Genomic DNA, 15589 nt, shown 5'->3' with positions numbered 1-15589 from the left:
CAAGGGATTGATGTGCGATAGCAGTCGGCTTCCCCAACAAAGCAGCAATTTGCCGGAGGATGTCTTCACGCCAAAATTCCAAGGGAAGGCGAGGCAAGTGAACCCAAACTGGTATTGTTGAAGGGAGATCCTGACCAAAATTAAATCCTGAATGCTAGGGTTTGACAAATAACCCCACATGGTTGTAGAAATAAGGGCCTCCTTCAAAAACACAATCACGATCAGACATGCAAGAGAATACAACAAAAAAATAACTATTCCTTGCCAACGTAATCTCCATATCGCCTTCCACCTGCCATGAGCGGTGGATCCATGCCTCAAGTGCAGATAGGGAAATCCAGATTCCAAGAAATTTGCAAATCAAAGCATGCTTGGTCCAATATTCAATGTCCTCAATAACAGCCACTAGAGGAATAACCAGAACAGGGCGATCATGGCTACACGAAAAACAACCATTAACTTTTGTCAACTTGGAGCTCTCCCCTGAATAAAACGATTCAGATCTCATTGCATGCATAGTTGGAGAAGAACCATCTGTTCTCACCAACGCAAAATAAACTACTAACTACTAAGAATAGTAGAGAATTTTAATAAAAAACTCTCCAAAATATTGCTCTAGATTTTAGTTTGCTACATAGATTTTTCTATAAACAACTCCCTCAAACTTGCTAAGAATATATATAAACAACATATTTGAACAATCTAAAAGAAATTAAGACAATCTATAAAAACAAGCACACCAGCAGGAATATACTCAAAAGAGGTGTATATAAGTTGTACTATAGACGGTGCCATAAAATCACCCCAACATTAAATAACCTGAGTCTTGATAAAACTATTTTATCATCTAAGTCTTTTTTCATCTTTTTTTTTCCATGATGACATTTTCAAGGAGACCCAGAATATGAACCTTCATAATGTAATCATCCCAATCTATCGTATTTACATCAAATCCAAATATTTCCCTTTCCTCTTGGGAGAGTTCTTGGAATAACTTATTCGTGTTTGAGTTATCAAATCTGAAATCAAAATAAATACAATTCTTGTGAGATAATTTCTTAATATAAGAAGAACAATAAAAATAGTCAAATGAATTTTATCAAATACCTTGCTCTACAAGTAAAATATGACTGGTATATCCTGCCAATGTGTCTGTTCAGACGGGCTCTTACTTTCATGGCAATGCGTTCTTGCTTTTCCATTTGAACAAAAGGGTGCCCACTATTTGTCTATTATCATCACACATTGTTGTAATCAATGTTCTAAAATTTTAAGTAAAATGACTAAATTAAGAAAAATAGAACTAATTTGATATATGTTTCACCAGAATGACTCCTCTATGGATGGATTATTAATTGAGATTCAAAGTTTCAATTCATATATGCATGTTTCTGAGAAACTCGTATCAATTAAGACAACTGAATAGCAACTGTGAACTTTTTTAAAATAAGAAAACACGTGCACATTAAACTTTCTCCAAATATGTCTTTAAAAAACTATATAATCATGAATTATTAAAAAAAATTATAATCCAACTTACATTAAAAAAAATCTAGTGCAACTTACATCTAATGATCCGTTTATGGGCTGAGAAGAGAGATCTTCCATGTTTCCAAACAGCTTGAGAGAATCTTTTACTTTTACTGGTTTACCCCTCATGTCAACATAAGGGTGGGCTTTAAAATATTGGTAAAACATTTCAAAAAGTTCTCCCATAAATATTGGATTAGCAACAGAGGAAGCCATTTGATAAATCTCCAGCCCAGATTTACCAGCATGCTTTGCCATTACTGCAAGTATTGCGTTTGCAACCATATCTACCGAAACTCGAAGTTTATATTATTTGTATTTATAAATATGTGAAGAAAATTATGACTATGATTAATGTTTGTCAAAACAATTCAATTAAAACTGTTAATATTGTGTGGTGATACTTAATATATCAAAAGCCACATCTGGATCAACAATGAGGGCAGAGAGCTGGCCTTTTGCATAGTAGGCAATTATTGGATCCACCATTCTGCATTAATTGAATTTTAATAAAATGTTTAGTCTGCAATAAATAAAATTTGATTACATTATAAAACCTAAAGTGTTTTTTTAATACCTTTTGAAAATTAAAATCTCTAACATCATAAAATCATAACAATTTTTGAAAATTAAAATTTCTAACATCATTAAATTTATCTTTAAATCTGGAAAAATTAGTTTTATGAAATAGAATGGTTTTAAAATTATTAATTTCTATAAAATTTATTTTTGAATGTGGAAAAAATAGTTTTACGAAATAGAATAGTTTTAAAATTATTAATTTCTTTACATTGTAGTTTGTAGATGATAGATCCTTAAGAATATTCATGTTTTAGTTAGAAAGATTATTTTTTTATCCAACTTTCTTATATCTTGATGATAAATCATTAAGTATGATCTAAAATGTTGATACAAATAAAATTAACACATTGAAATTCAAAAATACACAACATAATTACTATGGACCCCGGAAATCTAAAGTCTACCATTGAAACCCTTCATGGGAGATAACTCTTTTCAAGGCTAAACAATTTGGGATGCTGAGAATCAAACTCTCAAAAATTGTAGGCCGTTTTCTTCATACAGTTCTCTTACATCTTGATAATAAATCATTCAATATGATCTGAAATACTGATGCCAATAAAATTTGACACAATTAAATCTAAAAGACATATGTCAACACAATCATTTACCTTTACACTTTTACATTGAAGAAAGAAAGAATGGACCAACAAAAAAAATCAAGATGAACTCCTTTAAAGAGCATAAATGCCTTCAAGTCCTCCTACCAACCAAATAGAAAAGGAGGGAAGGAAGTGGGAATTCCAGACTAATAGCAAATCAGAAATTAAACAATCCAGGAAAGCTTGCCTTGTACATTAGAAGTTGAACAATTTAATATATTAAGCTTCAACTAGAATGAATTAGATTTGTCTTAGTGCTTTTAAAACAATCTTATAATAATGTTAACCCAAATTGATACAGATGGCACAAACAAATTTAAATCGTTCTTACAAATTATCTTCAAAGACACTTTGACAAGTACCAGAAACTAGTAAATACTTGATGCATTCATGAGGTTTAAGATTGTTCTTACCAGATAGTAGTAAATAACTGATACATTCATGAGGTTTAAGTCTGCTCTTACCAAAGGCCTTCTATCCATCCAGGAAATGGATCGCTGTAGGTTCCTTCAATCACACTAGGTCTAACAATAGCCAATGGAATTTCTCCTCTATTATGGTCTAAAAACATCTCTCCCATCGTCTTACTAAACACATAAACATCATTCCATCCATATTTTCTTGCCCTGCAAAGTTCATCAGGTAAAAATATATTATTTATTAAATATTGGGAATTCTTGTCTCAGAAAAATCTTATAGGCCACCCTTAAGGAGAAATCGGATCGTAGATTATGGAGATTGAAATATAATATAAAAAATCAGGAATTCTTTTTGTACCTTTTCAAAGCCATGTCTTTCATTGTTTGGCAAATGCCATCATCATGAAAAGGTCGAACAATTTTGGCCAGTTCAAATTCATTCGAAATGTTCAAAGCTGGATAATCTTCCATTTTGAACAATTTTTTGGCAATCCTTGGAGCGTTACTCATGTAGCATCAATATCCAAATTCAATATTTCTGGCAGCCTTGAAGTAACGTTACCATGCATATAAAAAAATCATTTTACGACCAAAAATAGTGCAGATTATTCTTAGCATTGTCAGGAGATTCGTATAACTGTAAATGTAAATCAGAATTCGTGAGTCACCTGTCACAAGAGCATCAAAACCACATCCTCCATCACCTACTCAAGCCTTTATATGGTTGAAGTCCAATCATTTTATCAAAATTATCCAACAACATTCTTCTCTGTGTGTTATTGGTTTCTTCACTTGTGGAGAGTAATGGCGAAGATTATAAAAACAAGGAAGAAAGAAGGTGAGGCGTTCAGTTTATGTGGGAAGAAACATGAAGAAGAAATGCTTGAGCAGAAGCATCCATTGCTTGTAAATCATGATGAATTTCACAGTGAACCAAAATGCATCTGAAGATGAGAAGAATTCAAAATGCAAAAGTGAATGTGAAGAAGAGAAGAAGAAAGGGGGTTTGGGGAATCCCAAACACCCAAGTGAATCTGAAGATGAGGAGAAGACTGAATACCCAAGTGAATCTGAGGGAGAGAAAAATAAATGTAGTTTGAATAGAAATCTTCTTTTGCGTGAAGTGTAACGCTATTATTTCTTTGTGTGCAATTCACTGTGAAATTCATCATGATTTACAAGCAATGTATGCTTCTGCTCAAGCATTTCTTCTTCATGTTTCTTCCCACATAAACTGAATGCCTCACCTTCTTTCTTCCTTGTTTTTATAATCTTCGCCATTACTCTCCACAAGTGAAGAAACCAAACACACACACAGAAGAATGTTGTTGGATAATTTTGATAAAATGATTGGACTTCAACCATATAAAGGCTTGAGTAGGTGATGGACGATGTGGTTTTGATGCTCTTGTGACAGGTGACTCACGAATTCTGATTTACATTTACAGTTATACGAATCTCCTGACAATGCTAAGAATAATTTGCACTATTTTTGGCCGTAAAATGATTTTTTTATCTGCATGGTAACGTTACTTCAAGGCTGGCAGAAATATTGAATTTGGATATTGACGCTACTTGAGTAACGCTCCAAGTGTTTTAAATTTGGATATGACAAATCAAGAAGAAGCTCAGGAATTCATTCTATACCTTTTCAAAGCCATGTCTTTCATTGTTTGACAAATGCCATCATCATGAAAAGGTCGAACAATTTTTGCCAGTTCAAATTCATTCGAAATGTTCAAAGCTGGATAATCTTCTAACCCTTTGGTTAGGCAATCTTCCATTTTGAACGATTTTTTGGCAATCCTACCTTCTCCTTGCCCATTGACATATGCTGTAGAATAAGAAAGAAAAAGAAATGTAATGTTCAGAATGTAAATAATGTGTTGCTTCCATTAAGCAGGAAGTATAAATTATGACATAAAGGTTACCTGTTGATACATGCAGAAAGAGTTGCAGCTTTCTGAAACTTCTTCCAAACTCCATGAGCCGAGACGACCCTTTTGTATTTGTCTCCAAAGCGACATCATACCTAAATAATAAATATAAATGCCAGGTTTAAAATCCAGAATCTTCGAGAGCTAACAAATTTCTACAATTTATGAGATCTGCAAATTTAAAAATCTGTTTTTCATTTCTGAAAATTTTCTTAGAAATATTTAATATTAATCAATAAATCAACAGTTTCGTTGATCTGATCTTCTTCAATTAAAAAACTAATATCATCAATTTTCAAAATGATTCTACATTTAGATTAATTATCCTCAAATATTCTAAATATTAACTTTTTCTATTATATTAGACATAAGTATATCAACTATATTAAAAAAAACATCATACCATCAATTATTCAAATAGAACATATAACTATTATATTTTATTTTATTAGATAGAAACATTAGAAGAACAATATACCATCACCTACCCAATTCAAACATTATAACTATTCTATTAGAAAAAAGAAAAAACTCATTAAAGTGATCAACCACATTAGAGGAAGAGTACAGGTACCATCAATTATCCAAATACAAATCATTTCTTGCTTCCCCAATGTCCCAATTGCCAATTTAAAAGCAACCAAAGCAAGTCAAAACAAACTTCAACTGATCATGTAATACTAACTAGCTCAGTTAACATTAGAATTTTATTGTCACTTGGGTAATGAAGCAATCTTAAGATTTATTAATCTATTATAACCTTAACTAACTTAGTTGCAAAAACATAAAGTATAAGAAAATAACATGAACATAGATGACACCAAGATTTAATGTCGAAACCCATTTTGGGAAAAAACACCTTGCAACTAGCCACAATAATTTTCACTCTTTTGAAGTGAGCCCTGTTAAGAGCCAACCCTATTAAAGATTCCAAAACATACTATTAAGTATAACCCTATTAGAGGATTTAGATCATCCTATTAGGAGTGGCCTAGTTAGAGGTCTTTAAAAACTTCAATATTGAAATGTCACCTTGTTAGAGGATTTACAATATGACTGTTAAGTCAACTATGTTAAGAGATTTCTTTACTACTATAATGGTTAGAAAGAAACAAAAAATTTGACCTAATTTATAAAGAAACTTTCTTTTTAGATTTTTTTTTTTTGTTTTGCTTGACCTTTGGATTCTTCTTGATCAGATGTTCTTTGCAGCTTGTCTTCCTGCTTTGCCTTTCTTTAGCTCACATATCCATCTTATTTTATCTCTCCACTTATTACATTTTATCCTCACAACTTGATCTTTCTTATATATCATAAAATAGGAAAAGTTGGCTTGAATTTCATTTCAAAATATCAATAAACATCTAAATAGTCAGCCTCAACTAATCAAATATTTGACAAATGCATTCTGTTGTCACTCAGTCAATACTAGATTTGAATGCTCAGTTGACACTATGACTCCTTTGATGCCTGATTACTTAGTCAATACTACACTCGTTTTGATGTTCGACCACTCAGTGAATACTATAAGTAGGAATCCTTTTATTAACCAACTTCTTGGTTAATATTGTAAAGTCTTCTTTACTCGATTGCTTAGTTAATATTAAGATATACAAGCTTATACTGCTAACTCTACATTGCTCAATTAATGATGATATTTGTGTAAACATTAATGACAATATACAATTGAAGAGTTTTTTTCAACACAACCATCATGAAAATCTCACTTAGGATTCAACTAGGGTAGTGTGCCCTTACCGTGCAAGTTTCTCTCTTTCTTATGCATGAATTAATTACCCTTTACATCTCAAGAAGTAATAAAATTTAGTTCCTCTTTTCTTTCCTTATTTAAAGAAGAATGTTTGGAAATTTTCTACATCTCGAAAGTCATGAACACTCCCATCAAGATTATGACTCTAACCCATCTCATGGCCTTTGACAACCCAATCAAGCTAGATATGATTAGGCAATTTGTCCTTGTATGGAACAAAATTTTCTAGAGAGAATTATTCCAATGCCTAGGCACTTAATACATTGGTTGCTTGAATAGATTCTACTCCAATGTAGATATAATAGCCATTTTCACTACAGTAATGAGACATTTCTATGTTGACAATGCCCCTATCGCTAGTCTTTGCCAAGAATTATTTGAGAACAAGCTACTAGGTAGTCTAGACATAGTTCTGATGAACATTAGAGGGGATCTTATGATTCCCTTGCCGGCCAACTACAATATGTTATACATAAGGGGAGAACTAGTCCAAACATACCCTATCATCTTTATGGAGAAGCGTACATGCTTCTAGGAGGATAGGGACATTTACCATAGAAACATTTAGTTTCTCCTCTTCTTATTTGTTTTATTGGATCTTATTGAGTAGGATCAAGTAGAAAGATACTTTGAGGAAAAGGGGATTTTGCATGAAAGGTCTTTACATGTAGCCACAGAAGACCTACAGGAAACTTTCAAGGAAGAATAATGGAGGACTATGTTTTGTATTTTGAAAACTTTTTGTCTTTAGTTTTTTGTTCATAAAAACTTTGCTTGTAAAAGAATAATATGGACATTTAGGAAGTGTATAACTTAAGGGGCTTTCTAATGAATGGTTCATAAGGCACAACACTTGGTGAAGGTTTTGCAAATGGGGTTGCAAGCTTTGGGTTTAACTATGGAGGAAACTCCATAGTTAAGCGCGCTCAAGCTGGAGTAGTACTGGGATGGGTGACCTCCTGGGAAGTCTCGGTGCTTCACCCCAGTGACCATCACCTAGATCCAATGAGTGCTAAGTGTTCCATTTATTCTCATGAGAGATGGATTCATGTTGAATCACTACTCATGAAACATGGGTCATTGAGTTTGACTCAAAATCACATAGTTAAATCCTGATATTCACATCACAATTTGACTAGCTGTGGAAATCATCTCCTACTTATCAAGTGTATAACTAGTTTGCAAAATATACCTTTACTGAACTTTATGACTAAGTATTATTGATAACAATATAAATATATTTTAATTTCCATGAAACTTTGAAGTCTTAGTTTTTTATCTGGTAAAGATTATCTTGGTTTATTTGCATGTTGGTAATCTATACCAAGAGGGGTCACAATTTGTGTCTAAAATAATTGATGGGTTTCCCATATTTGAGCCATACCAAGGTTTGGTTTGTCTAAATTAAATTTATGAATAGGTTTTCATGTGAACTGGGAGATTTTGATTTAAAGGGAAAATGATTCTAGGTATGCTCTCTATTAAATATAAAAACTTCCATTTGAACTATAATATACTTCTCCTCATGAATATAGATTAATTCTTCAAAGATTAAGAAATATTACTTAGATAAGCTCTTGAGAGTTGAGCAATCTGGCTAAGAGATCTTTTTGTAGGTCTTTTGATTTCAAATATATTTAGTACAAGGTTTGACCATTTGGTATCTTCATTTAGCTCTAAATAATGAATTAAACTAAATTTGAAGATCTAAAAATTGAAGTTCAAAATTTATTTTCTCTATTTTTTTATGCTTGGATAAATTCAAAGATTGAAACAGGACAATCAAAGAAAGTTTATTATATGGGAAATTATCTTTATATGTGGAATCAAATGGTAAATCTAACCATCTAGTAGGGAGAAAGGTTGTTGTGGTTTCTCTTAACAAGTTTTATCAGCACCGGTGAATCAGCTATTAATTAGTTAACCCTCTAGGACCTTAGAGATCTCATAAGTATGAGTACAATAGAAAGCAAGGACGAAAAATTCAAATGAATTTTTCAATTTGTACTTTCTTTGAAAAGAGACCCTTGCAATAATACTTCAATTCTGTAATTATAATTATGTATTTCCCAATTTTGTGTAAAAGAGGGTGTGCCCTTCACAAGTCCTCTACAGGGCAAGTGTATTTCTCATCCCTAAGAGTGTTGGAATACTTTAGAATAACTAAGAGGGGGGATGAATTAGTTATCCAAGGTCCAAATCTACAAATAAAACTTTTTAGTACTACAACTTATTTTTATGCATGCATTGATCATTTGTTAGAAATAATAAAATTGAAATGAATTGCTCTGATAACATGATGAAAAATATAACACAACACTGAACACGCAGAGGAAAGAGAACCAAGGGAAAATCCATAAGAGATACGAGAAACCCAAAATGGGCTCTGAACCTTTCAAATTTTATGTAGCTTCAATTTAACTCTTAGATTCATTTACATATGAAACAAAAAATTACTCTATCTAACAATATCTTAATTGGTAGAAAAAAATGAGTCTCAATACCATCCAGGGGTATGAGAACCAGAGATTGTTCAGTACCTTAAAAATGTATTATAGCAGGCAACAACGACAATCATGGGTACTGGATAAATAAAATAAAATTAGTATTCCATATAAAGAAAGATTCTTTGCAAGTGTCCTTCCTCCCTATGTCAAAATGAGATTTTTGGAAGAGGTGAAGAGCATGTGACAAGCACAACAATAGAAGACAAGATAAATAAAGAGTAGCAACTAAACAAAATATATCACAAAGTTCACATGCAAGGAGAATCAAACAAATTCATCAACAAAGAAATCAAGTAAGAATATGACATGATTAAATAGTTGAGAGAGCCAAGAAAGAATAGGAAATTTCTAAAAAAATTGGAGAACAAATAAAGTGAATTTCTAAAAAAAACTAAAAAGTGAAGAGATAAGATAAGATCATATTAGAAGTTATTCATAGTTTCTAAAAAGAATATTAAGATTAAATATTAAAAAGAATGAGAGAAATATTATATTTAAAAAAAATGTAGTGACAATATTATATATTAAAAAAAATCTTTAAAAGAAAGAATATATTTTGACATAGAAATTGGAGTTGCATATAAATAAGATTTAAAATACTAGAAATTCACATAAGATCTAAAAAGATATTAAATATTACAAAAAAAATAGATGAGAGAAAATATTTATATTTAAAAAAAATGAATAGATTTAAATCTAATTGACTATAATGTATAAAGAACATTAATTATCATTATAAAATGTTTGGGAAATAATAATGTAATTTTTTATTTTAAATATTTAACAATAAAAAATAATAATAATAAATTCTATTAAACTAAAATTGATAAATGCTACTGGTTAAAACAAGAGCAATTTTTTTTTTAAAAATAAAAATTTAATAAATTTTTTTTTAAAATAAAGATACTTTGGTAGAGATTATTTAATAAGATGCGCTTCCAATTAATGACAACCTTCATCACATAAAACTCAAAACAAGGATTAGTAGCTCTGATACCATGTTAGAAATAATAAAATTGAAATGAACTAAAAAATAAAGAATTATAATTTAATCCAAGAGAGTTTGTGATGAACATAATTACCATACTTTATAAGAGCTTTCCAAGATCAACACAAAATGAGGAGACAAGGATTTTGAAAGGGGAAAGCAAAGAAAACCCCTTGTGAATTATATGAATGAGGCAAATGCCTAAAGAATGAAAGAAGGAGAGAGAAGAGAGAAAATGGAGCCATAGGCTCATTACAAGAACTACATAGTGATTGTGTGTTTTGAATGAGAGAGAAGCATCTCTTATAAAGTGAAATAACCCTCTCTAATGGTCACCAAAAAAACAATACTGGATTGGAATAATTTGTTAACGCTTATCTTGTAATTTTAAGTTTGTATTAACTCAGCAAAACACAAAGTGATATCAATATAAATGGGTAATATTAATAATAAGAAAGAATTCGTATTGTCATCAAATTCTCAAACATTCATTAACAGTTCAAATATCGAATATCAGAGCCCAAACGGAGGAATAGATCTCAAAGGAACCTGAGTTTGCCGTCAACAGGAGATTGTTGAATTCGATCAGAATCTGCCTTCAAGAAATGACGCTGCTATCAATCCTTATAACCCATTTTTGGGTCTGTGCGCAACCATTCCCAATGTTGACAATGTCTGCGATTTTTCCCCTTTCAAATGGTGACTGAACGAGTCTTGGAGCGTTGTTCAGTCAGGCGCTTGTACTTCACATATGGTTTTCCCCTCGGATTGGCTCACGTTCTCGCTCTTGCAACCACCGCATTCTCTTTGGCGCCAGATGGTGAGAGGATTTAGGTCGGGTTCCGATTTGGAGAGATCTCTTAAACCTGCGCTACCCAAGGTGAATGCTGAGATGACGAATTTGCAAAGGGGGTGAACAATTCAATGCTAGACCCAATGTTTCCTTGCCCGCGCGATCCTATTCTTGGAAATCAGATATTCTGGTTGAAGTATTGGCTCCGGTTATCAATTATAGAATTTGGGGCGTTCATTCTAAGCTGCTATTTGCAATGCGGACTCTTTCCTAGTTACAGATCCGCCAATCCTCAAAATTCAAGATATCACCTTATCCGTAAACCTGAATATGCAAATTATTACAACATGAAATGGCTGAGTGCCATCTCCAATAAGCAACCCTTCGGAAGATATCCCACCTCCTCAGTTATGCAGATCTAAGAGAGTTTTCGTTCTCAGAGATCTCATGGGAACTTGCAGACCGATGGCTACAAATTGCCTCAATTGAAAAAGAAATTGAATCCACAAATCGCTTGCTTCAAAGGGAGCCCTATGTCCTCTATTTATCTCTTTGCCGGGAAGTTTCTGGAAATTATCCGGAATCATCTTGCACTACAAATATTAACTTTATAAAATTAAATAATTAACTTTATAAAGTTAGAATACAACCTTTATTTAATATTCGAATGAGTAGGCCCCACTTACTTAATTGGAAGACAAAAATCGACCCTCTTCCCATAATTATTTGCCTACGAGAGTCAATGATAGGCAAATCCCCTATTATAATTATGTTGCTAAGAGAGGGACATGACAGTCCGCCCTTCCGGATATTGCTTGCCCTCAAGCAATCTCAGAGCTGGATGCTGCAAAATGGTCTCATTCTCCCAAGTAGCATCTTCGACTGGTAGATCCTTCCATTTAACCAAATATTCTCTGATTACTCTTCGGCGAAGCTGTTTTTCTCTGCTTTCTAAAATGAATTCCGGTACCATGATCAATTTCCCTTCATCATCCAGAGGCGGCAAGACTGCAGAAGGTATCACATTTTGTCCCAATGCCTTTTTGAGACGTGATACATGAAACACATTATATACTTTGCTGTCTGCTGGAAGCTCAAGTTCATAAGCCAATTCCCCTATTTGCCTACTGATCCTGAATGGTCCATAATACCTGGGTTTAAGCTTCTCTGACCCACTCTTTTTGAGAGTAGATTGCCAGAATGGTTGGAGCATTAAGTAAACCATGTCGCCCTCCTCAAAGCTTCTCTCCGTCCTCTTTTGATCTGCATATTGCTTATACTGATTCTGTGCTCGAGCGATGTTATCACGTAGAGAGCTAATGATATCTTTACTTTCTTGCAGTAAATCCCCAGCACATGGGACCCGAACATCACTCATCAATAAGTCAATGAAACTGGGTGTATCATAGCCGTATAAGGCTCGAAAAGGTGTCATTTGGATAGACATGTGGAAAGTGGTGTTATAGCAATACTCACACAAATAAATCCATCTTACCCAAGCCTTCTGCTGATCAGCTACGTAATTCCTTAAGTAGCCTTCCACCCATTTGTTAACTATTTCCGTCTGACCATCGGTTTGCAGGTGATAACTAGTACTGGGTGTGAGCTCGGTGCCGCATAATCGAAACACCTCTTGCCAGAAATGACTCAAGAATCTACTATCCCTGTCACTGACAATACTGCGGGGTATCCCGTGTAACCTGAAAACCTCCCTGAAGAATACTTCAGCTACCTGTACTGCGGTATGAGTAGTGGTGATGGGAAAGAAATGAGCATATTTTGTTAGCCTATCCACCACCACATAAATGCAATCACGTCCTTGAGCCTTGGGCAACCCGGTAATGAAGTCCATGGATATGCATTCCCACTTTTGACACGGAATGGGAAGTGGCTGTAGCAGCCCTGCTGGAAAAGTGTGCTCCTATTTATTCTGTTGGCAAATGGAACACTCACGAACATACTGCAAAACATCCTTCTTAAGTCCTTTCCATGTAAACCATTCTCGCACCTGTCTATATGTTTTAAAGTATCCAGGGTGACCAGCTGTAGGTAAATCATGAAGAGCTCGCATAATGAATTGCCTCACCTTCGATCCTGGGACTAAAAATACCCTACTCTTGTAAATAATCAATTCATCCACAAGTGTATACCTGGTATCAACAAGTGCTCCATCAACTATCTTGGATGCCCATGAATCTTTGGCATATTCGGCAATAATCAAATGCTTCCAATTCTCAGAGATCTCAATCATTGAACTAAGATGTGGTCTGCGTGACAAGGCATCTGCTACCACATTCTGTGTGCCCTTAACATAAGATATATCGAAGTCATATGCCTGTAACTTACTGACCCATTTCTGCTGCCTATCATTGAGATCCCTTTGCCTGAGGAAGTGTCTTAAACTGTTGTGGTCAGTTTTTATGTAGAATTTACCACCTACTAAATACTGCCTGAACTTAGCTAGTGCATGCATGATAGCTAACATCTCCTTGTCGTAAATGCTGAATGATCTCTCTGGCCCACAGAGTTTCCTGCTTTCATATGCAATTGGGTGTTTATCCTGAATTAAAACAGCCCCAATACCATCTCCTGAGGCATCACACTGGAGTTCAAATGGTTTTGAGAAATCAGGCAATGCTAGTACCGGACACGAAGTCATGATCTCCTTGAACCTATCAAAACAAGCCTGTGCCTTTGCTGTCCAAATGAAAGCTCCCCTCTTAAGCAAATCGGTTATAGGAGCCGCGTGTCGTGAATACCTGCAAACAAATCTGCGGTAAAATCCACACAAACCAAGGAATCCCCTTAACTGAGTTAGGTTCTCAGGAGTAGGCCACTCTACAATAGCACGAATTTTATCAGGATCCATCCGTACACCTTCTCGGCTGATAATATGACCTAAGTATAACAACTCAGTCATTCCCAAATCGCATTTGGGTTCTTTGGCATACAAGGATTCTTCTTGCAAAGTCTTCAATACTATTTCTAGATGCGCTATGTGCTCCTGCCATGTTCGACTATATACCAAGATATCATCAAAGAATACCAACATGAATTTTCTCAGCTGATGATGGAAGACCTTGTTCATGGTAGAATGGAAAGTAGCTGGTGCATTGGTCAATCCAAAAGGCATCACTACAAACTCAAAATGCCCACAGTGGCACCTGAATGCCGTCTTCTCAATGTCCTGTTCTCTGACTCTAATCTGGTGGTAACCTGATCTCAAATCAATCTTACTAAAGTAGCATGCCCCATGCAGTTCATCTATTAGCTCATCAATCCGTGGAATAGGATATCTATTCTTAATGGTTTTCTTATTCAGCATCCTGTAATCTATACACATCCGTAACGAACCATCTTTCTTCTTAACCAAAACTACTGAAGAAGCAAAAGGAGACTTACTAGGTCTGATGTGTCCCATTGCGAGAAGCTCCTTGATGGTTTTTTCTATCTCATCTTTAAGCCTTTTGGGATGCTTGTATGGAGTAATCATGACTAGTTTAGCGCCTTCTTCCAATTCGATGATGTGCTCGATCCCTCTATCAGGTGGTGTACCAGGTGGAATATCGCTGAATACCTTACTATACTTTTCCCTCAATATCTGTATGTCGGGATGATATTATGTCTTGGGTTGTTCCTCCTGTGTAGGCATGAGAGTAGACATGGCTGCCCATTCAAGATCCTCATGTCTCACCAATCTTTCCAACCGTCTAAGAGAGATCGTTCGGATATCACTATTCCGAATAGCTCTCAATACATGCGGCCTCCCATCCACTTCGAACTTAATCTCCATGTCCCTGAGTCGAAAAGTAACCTCACCCAACAAACGTAACCATGTCATTCCCAAAACGATATCCAAATCACCCATGTTGACCACGTGGTAATCCGCTTTGAACTCATAATTATTCAGGCGTAAAGGCATGTCTCTGACTATCTTGTTACACTTAAGAGTGTATCCATCAGCAACCTGTACACGAAGGCCTTCAAATTCTTTCATCTTAATACCATGACACTCGACCAATCTTGCATCTATGAAGTTATGTGTAGCTCCGGTATCAACCAATGTAATCACCTTTTGCCCTGCTAGGACACCACGTAATCTGAAAGATCCTTCTTGTTGAATACTAGACAAACGCCCTTGCTGTAGATGCAATTCAGGTTCTTCTTTCTGTTCTGGCTTTCCCGTCTCTTCCTCAGATTCTGAACCAGTGTGTTCATCCTCTTTTGCCGTACCGTCGGAGTCTGATCCTTCGTAATATGCCCACATAACTCTATTGGCTTTTCCTTTTGGTCGCAAGGGACAATCATGATCCCTGTCATATGGACCTTTGCAATAGAAGCATAATTTCTTCCTTCGCAAGTCATTTAATGCTTCTGTATTTAGGGATGTGGTAGGTTTCCCTTTGGTTTCAATGCTTTTCCCTTTATTTTTATCAAACTTCCTATTGTCTTTGAAAGAG

The 15589-nt window shown here is 34.6% G+C and overlaps 1 pseudogene; it reads right to left on the bottom strand.

The window, feature by feature from the left end:
• Nucleotides 1–859: 859 nt before the first annotated feature.
• Nucleotides 860–15396, bottom strand: LOC149555957 (fatty acyl-CoA reductase 2, chloroplastic-like; annotated as a pseudogene).
• Between the last annotated feature and the right edge of the window lie 193 nt (nucleotides 15397–15589).

This window comes from Cupressus sempervirens, chromosome 5, assembly GCF_028749045.1.
Source record: "Cupressus sempervirens isolate cs-2001-9-10 chromosome 5, ASM2874904v1, whole genome shotgun sequence".
Classification (NCBI taxonomy): domain Eukaryota; kingdom Viridiplantae; phylum Streptophyta; class Pinopsida; order Cupressales; family Cupressaceae; genus Cupressus; species Cupressus sempervirens.
The sequence above is the reverse complement of the archived record's forward strand: the minus strand, read 5'-3'. Positions and strand labels throughout refer to the sequence as shown.